Source organism: Notechis scutatus, chromosome 3 (genome assembly GCF_049901735.1).
Source record: "Notechis scutatus isolate UNSWTSFEM ecotype Mainland chromosome 3, rNotScu1.2, whole genome shotgun sequence".
NCBI classification, from domain to species: Eukaryota; Metazoa; Chordata; class Lepidosauria; order Squamata; family Elapidae; genus Notechis; species Notechis scutatus.
The window spans coordinates 191075614-191082864 of record NC_142011.1 but is presented as its reverse complement, the minus strand read 5'-3'; positions in this window follow the sequence as shown (position 1 = coordinate 191082864).

The window sequence follows — 7251 nt, the reverse complement described above, 5'->3', positions numbered from 1 at the left end:
CAAAAACAAATGAAAGAAAAGTTGTCCCTCAGAAGCAATAAATAGATTCCCATAAAACTGTGACTCCCGTTAATGGCATTTCTGGTAAAATTGAGAGTTTTGCTATGGGTAATCAAGGGAGACAATACTGAGCTAAATGGAACAGTGGCATAACTTGGTCTTGATGTGGTTTGCAAAATCCAAATGGCCATTAGATGGCAGCAAAGAACTGGAAATTTCTATAACTGCTGCCATCTTGTGATCATGCAAATGTGTGCAGTCCAGATCAGGAAGCCCTACTGACAATTCAGATTAGATTCACCCTATACAGTGAATCACAACATAGCTATATTGGCTGGCTTTGCCTTTTAGCTTAGAATGACTATGAATTCAGCTTTCAATAAATGTCCTGAGGTGAGAAAATAAGCCAAACAGACAACTCAGTAGTGAAAAGCTGGAATTAATGAACCACAAAAGTGATTTTGATTTGAATACATCTTAGTTTATGTCTGATTTTAATCTAAGTTACAATAGCTAACTTGGAAACTGATGAAAGCCATTGATTTCACTTGTATTTCTGTAGATGCTTTTCTCTCGGGTAAATTGGTATCCTCTCTGCTTTCAGGCTTTAGCAAAAAGCCAATGGATAGACCAATACTAGTACTTTATAGAAGGGGTCTCCAACCTTGGCAACTTTAAGCCTGGAGGACTTCAACTCCCAGAATTCCCCAGAGCTGGCTGGGGAGTTCTGGGAGTTGAAGTCCTCCAGGCTTAAAGTTGCTAAGGTTGGAGACCCTTTTTAGAGCAGGGGTCACCAACCTTTTGGACCTCGGGGACCACTAAACTCATAATTTTAAATCCTGCAGACCAGAGACCCTTTTTGGGAAAATCCCCAAAAAAGTCTGCAGGAAAATTCCCCATCCCATTTTCCTATCATTCGATCATTCTTTATTTGGGATCACAGGATACCATCTCCAGCTCCATTTTCAGGGAGAGAGAGAAGGAGAGGGAAAGAGAGAGGGAGAGAGGGAGAAGAAAAGGGAGAGTGAGACTTTTGGCTTCATGCAAGGAAAGCAGCAGAAGCAGCAGAAGTCTTTCTTTCTCTCCCCCAAACTCTGCCAGAAATAAGTCTTTGTGAGACTTGTCACACCAACGCAGCCTCTTGGAGCAGGATGCCTTGCAGGGTCCCAAAGACTCATTTCTGACAGAGTTTGGTGGAGACAAAGAACAACTTTTGTTGCTTTTCTTGTGTGCAGCCAAAAGCAGAAGAAAGAAGTGGAACGAAGCAGCCCAGTGGCCAGGCAAGGTGCGTGGGGTTAGTGGGGCAAGTTCGCCCCTCTGCCTTTCCCCCCTCCCTTCACTACGTGTTGTTTGCAATACAAGTGACGCAAGCCTTATGTTCCCATGGACCATGTGGGCATCACAACCTTATGTTCCCGCACAGCCTGGATTAATTGCTTTGGGGGGTGCTTTGGGGGTGACATTTCTGTGGACCACCAAAATTTTCTCGCAGACCACCAGCTGTCCCCTGCCCACTGATTGGCGACCACTACTTTAGAGGATTCAACAGGCTTGTTTCTTGTTCTCTACCCAACAGATTGATATCTTTGCCTTATGAGTCATTCAAACTACTCAACCAGCATGAGCTGGCCCATCTCACTCTTGAGTGATTAGAAAAAGATGTCAGGTATACAAAATAAAGCAGCAAAGTCATCAGGAGAGCTCATCACACATCATCATTTCCCAGTAGCATCTTTTAGCAAGCATGACCCTGATGATTGGATTATTGAAATAGCTGTCTATTCCCCATCTCAACACTCTACTCAAAATCCGGAGAGTATTTAATCATGGGGATTGAGTTAATGGGCCTTGGCAAGTCATTTTCATCCTTGACCTCTACCCATGGGATCAATAGGATATTTGATCATGCCAAAAAGCAAATATGCTGCAAGAATTTGTTTACTTATTTACAGTTTAAAACTGCCCAATAGCTAAGCTCAATGACAACACACTAAAAATATGGTTTGAATAAAAAGTGCAAGATACAAAATAAAATTAGGTAGCTACAGAGTGGTCATTCAAATGGTAAAGCAATATCAATTAAAATGCAATTAAGGTACAATTAAATGCCAGCTGAAAAGTCTAGAAACATGACATAATCCACATTTACACCCCAACTCTTATACATTTCATGGAGGTGGAATTCTGGAGAACTCTCATAAATTGAAATTTCTGGATATATTGAAAATCAAATTTAAAAAAAAATCAAAAGATGTACTTCAACACATAATCTTATCTTTCTTACTAACATATGTGAATGTGCATGTCTGAATATGACTAAACCTTTGTATATAAATATGTTTTATTAAAGTAAAGAAAAAATGAAAACACAAAGCATGTGTCAAAGCATTTTAATATGGCTGATATTGCATAATATTGCTAGTCCTAACTAGCAATTCCTTCCATAAAAAGAGTCTACTTTTATAATTCGCATCAAGGCCTGTGCATCATAGAATCAAATTACTCAACATTTTATCACATTTTATTGGTTGGTTGCCTAGTAGAATTATCCATTTATGTTTTGTGTTCATCAAATAACAAATTAATTAAAGCACATGCTGCCAGGTTACCATTTTGAAAATCAGAAGATCTTCCCTGTAGATCCTGCCCAATAAACCTAAAATTATTTGGATCATTTAAAATGATCTTGCTTTTCATACAAGGAACATTCAGCTGATCTTAATGCTCATTTTAACCTTATCACAATCGAGCATATGCATAATCCAAATAATGTCTTGATCAACCCCTCAAGAAAAAAAAAGTCATTATTCAATAAATGATTGCTTTTTTTCTGAGGGGATAATAAACTTAATAGCTGATTCCAAATCTACAATGTGAAGATCTCTATAAACCTTATCTTGCTTTTTCTAAGCGTCCAGTTTTTCAAAGACATGCATTGTGTCTCCATCCTACACTGTTATGTTTATACAGTTCAAATATCTTTTTCTTCCAGGTTCCTCCAATTCTTAAACTTATGTATTCCAATGATCTATGAGCAGTTATACATTCTTTATTCATGGCCTACCAAAGGGCTTTTAGTTTGTGGACAATTTTTTCCATAGCTTTCTCAATTGTATCTGTAATAAGTGCGTCTGAGAATGAAGTGGCTAGATGGAGTCACTGAAGCAGTAGGCATGACCTTAAATGGACTCCAGAAGATGGTAGAGGACAGGAAGGCCTGGAGGAATGTTTTTCTATGGGGTCACGATGGGTCGGACAAGACTTCGCAACTAACAACAACAAATACTGTAAGTGGGTATATCTGTATTTATTAGATTCCCATAAAAAATGAATGAACAAACTCAAGGTTAACTGCACCAAACTTGATTGCAGGAAATACAACTTCAGCAACAGAGTGGTCAATGTCTGGAATACTCTACCTGACTCTGTGGTTTCTTCCCCAAACCCCCAAAACTTTAACATTAGACTGTCTGCTATTGACCCTTTCCTAAGAGGTCTGTAGGGGGTGTGCATAAGCGCACCAACGTGCCTACCGTCCCTGTCTTATTGTTTCTTTTATTTTTCTTATATGTACCCATTTCATGTATTCATAATTATGTATATACTTATACCAGATATCTTGTAAGCGATTGACAAATCAAAATAAATAAAAAATAAATAAAAAATAAATAAAAAATAAAGATAATGCAGAAAATATTTTATATATCTATACATCCATTTGTTAGATACTTACCCCACACCAATCTTTTTTTTTTTTTGGACAGTGGAGTAGAGTTGAATATTAGCAATCAAATAAACAATTAGCAACTGTTTGCCATCTTATTTTGACTCATATAGGGAATATAGTCTAAGGAAGCAATAGTCTATTTAATATTGGAGAGAATGTAACTTTTTTATTCTGTCTTCAGGTCATGAAAATCCGTAGCTTGACTTTGGTGTAGTAACCTACTGAAAATCAGTGATATAGATATAGAATTGGAGTAATATGTTTTAATGTTAGGCTATACATGATAAATATAAGCTGACACTTTGAAATTCACTTTTAAAAATGCCGTGCATTTTATCACTTTTCATTTTAAAAAAAGCATAGTAGAGGGAATCTCTTATGGAAATGCATAAGACCTCATGAAAATAGGCATAAATGGAATATAGCAGAAAACACTATTTGCATAAAAGTATACTAAGTAACACTGCAAACAAAATGCATATGTTTCAGAAATGCTGTACCAAAATACACACAAGTTTTAGGGCATTTGAAAGCATAAATCTCAAGCTTGGCAAACAATCCAACAGATTCATAAAAATAAGCAACATAGAGAAACAGAAGTTGATATATTCACCCCTCTCAAATACGCATCAATGATTTAAAAGAAGTACACTTTTGAGTGAAAAAAGACATTATGCGAAAGTAGTCTGCTGCCTTATTTTTGGCAGCCTTTCTTTATAACAAAGTCAGCTTTCTCCAACGGAGAAATGGAAATATGAATTATGGACCAGGCTGGGATGCTTTATTTCTGATATTTCAGGTAATCAAGAAATATTTTAGATCCACTATCCTTTCCTGGAGAAGTGGCCATCATACTTCATTTCTCATCACTGTGGGAGACACCTATTCAAATTATATTTGATAGAAGCATTTACGGAAGAAAACTGCCCCTTTCCTTTCAGTGTCAAGCCAGAAAATTTACCTTCAAATATATCAAGTTACAACTCCAATCATGTATGGGTGTTCTGGCAAAGGATACTGAGATTCGTAGTGAAAATTGAAAATTACTGGGTTGAGGAAAGCTGAGCTATTGGAGATAGTCCATAGGAGAATGAATTGAAGAACCTGGGGGCAGAATTAAAAGGGGAATTAGTCTAGAACAGTGGTGGGATTCAAATTTTTTTACTACCGGTTCTGTGGATGTGGCTTTTGGGCGTGGTGTGGCTTGGTGGGTGTGGCAGGGGAAGGATACTGTAAAATCTCCATTCCCACCCCACTCCTGGGGGAAGGTTACTGGAAAATTCCATTCCATTCCCTCCCCACCCCACTAACCTGCTTTTCAGCTCCGTTCTCCTGTGCAGGGCAACAAAAGAAGACCCAGCCAATCAGCTGGGACTCGGGAGGCAGAGAATGGGGGTGGGGCCAGTCAGAGGTGGGATTTGCCAGTTCTCTGAACTACTCAAAATTTCTGCTACTGGTTCTCCAGAACTGGTCAGAACCTGCTGAATACCACCTCTGGCTTAGAATCATAACATAGACACAAGTGAACTTAAATCCAACTTCCCCCTGAATTCTCTTGGCCTTTATTTAACTCTAAGCAGTTGCTATTATTTGAGAAGATTCTTGTAAATAGGCTTTGTAGCAATAAATCAGTTTAATTGGACTTTCATGTATGGACCTGACATAGACATCCCAAATTCTTCATTATGTACTTTTAGAAAATGAATTCCTGTATGATTAAAAAAAAAGGTACCTATATTCATCTGCTTAATAGCTTCATGCAGAGGAGGTAATTCTTCTGTGAATGGCTGGCTTCCCAGACCTCAGAAAGAATTTGTTTGATTGTTTGTTTATTAAATGATTACTGATGGCTTACAATTAAAAAAAAACATTTTTTAAAAAAATGATTATCTTCAAACTCTGCAATGTTTCACCTATAAATTCCTGCAGACATGAAGATGTTAAATTAAAGTAAAATAAAGAAAATTGGTGAACGTTTTTAAAAATAGATTCAGCTTTACAATTATTTAATGGGTCCCCAGAATTTGTTAGACTAACCTGAAAAGGTAATTCAGGTTGTAGGCTGTGGGAACCCAGCCTTCAAGCTGAACCTACAATTGAAAAAGACTTTTTTGAAATGTGTAGATCACACTCCTAATCCAGGACCACATGGGTGAGGCGCACATTATTTCTCTGGCTGAAATTTCTTTCTGTTGCTTGAGATCACTTTCTACCAGCAGAGGACTCTGCCAGCAGCACAAATAATTTTGCTTTCAGAAAACCAGCAAACTGGATGAAGAGAGATAGAAAGGACAAGCCAAGTTGTATGGTGCTGAATCCCAAGTCAAACAAGGAAGACAATTAAAGAATGCAAAATCCTAAGGAATGTCCAGTGGGAATTAAGCAGCCAAACAGGCAAACCACAACTTTGCTTTTCAGGTTTGTTTCAGTGATATGCTAGATCAGAGATCTCTAAACTTGGCAACTTTAAGACTTGTGGACCTCAACTCCTAGAATTCCTCAACCAGCTGGCTGAGGAATTCTGGAGTTGAAGTCTACAAGACTTAAAGTTGCCAAGTTTGGGGACCTCTGTGCTAGATCCACGTCGCACTAAATGATAAAGATCATTTGCTTGATCAGTTTGATCCAGCAAGGCACCAGGCTGGAAACCAGGACACTAGGAGTTCTAATCCTACTTTAAACAAGAAAATTAGCTGGATGATTTTGGGGGTACTTTCTCTCAGCCTAATTCACTCACAGGATTGTTGTTGTGGGGAAAGTAGGAGAAAGCAACATTGAGTATCTTTGCCATCTTGACATTTATAAAATGACAACGGGGAGATAAAATGAAACAAACAAAATAAAATGGGCGAACCCGCCTATTGTATCTAATTTGTAAATTCTTTGGCTTAAGTGGGGTGTGTGAGTGAAGCTAATTATGGTTTACCCATGGTTAAGCAAACTAAGATTATCCTTCTGCTCTTGGGAAAAAATATAGAAAGAAAACAAATATCTTCCCCCTTCCAAATATACAACAGTGACTTTTCTAAGCTCAGGAATATATTTTAAAACACAGGAAACTGACACTCATTGGGTCAGACTCAATTTAGCCATATCTTTCTAAACTACATGTCTCATTGTCCTTCACTATTAACTATGTTGGCTAGAACTGCTGGGAGTTGCAACCAAGACCTGGAAACCAGCTGGTTCTCCATTAAACCAGGTTGGCATTATTGCTACTGACTTTTAGACTTTCAACCATGATTTTTTTTTTTTACAGCTTCAATAGCGATATCAGCTATTCAGTTGGCAAAATTAATCTGCGTGCAAGGCAAATGCCCTACTCATGAACTCTGTTGCCTTTAAAAAAAAAATTTCTCTGCAGTTATGATGTGGACGTGGGAAGTCAACAGCATCTTGTTTGGATTCAGAAAGGTTAAGCCAAGATGGCCTTGGTTAAAATTGGATGGGAAGAGTACCACAGAGATTGTAAATATGTCCTGAAAGAGTGGAATGACAAATTGCTTCTAAAACTACATGGATGA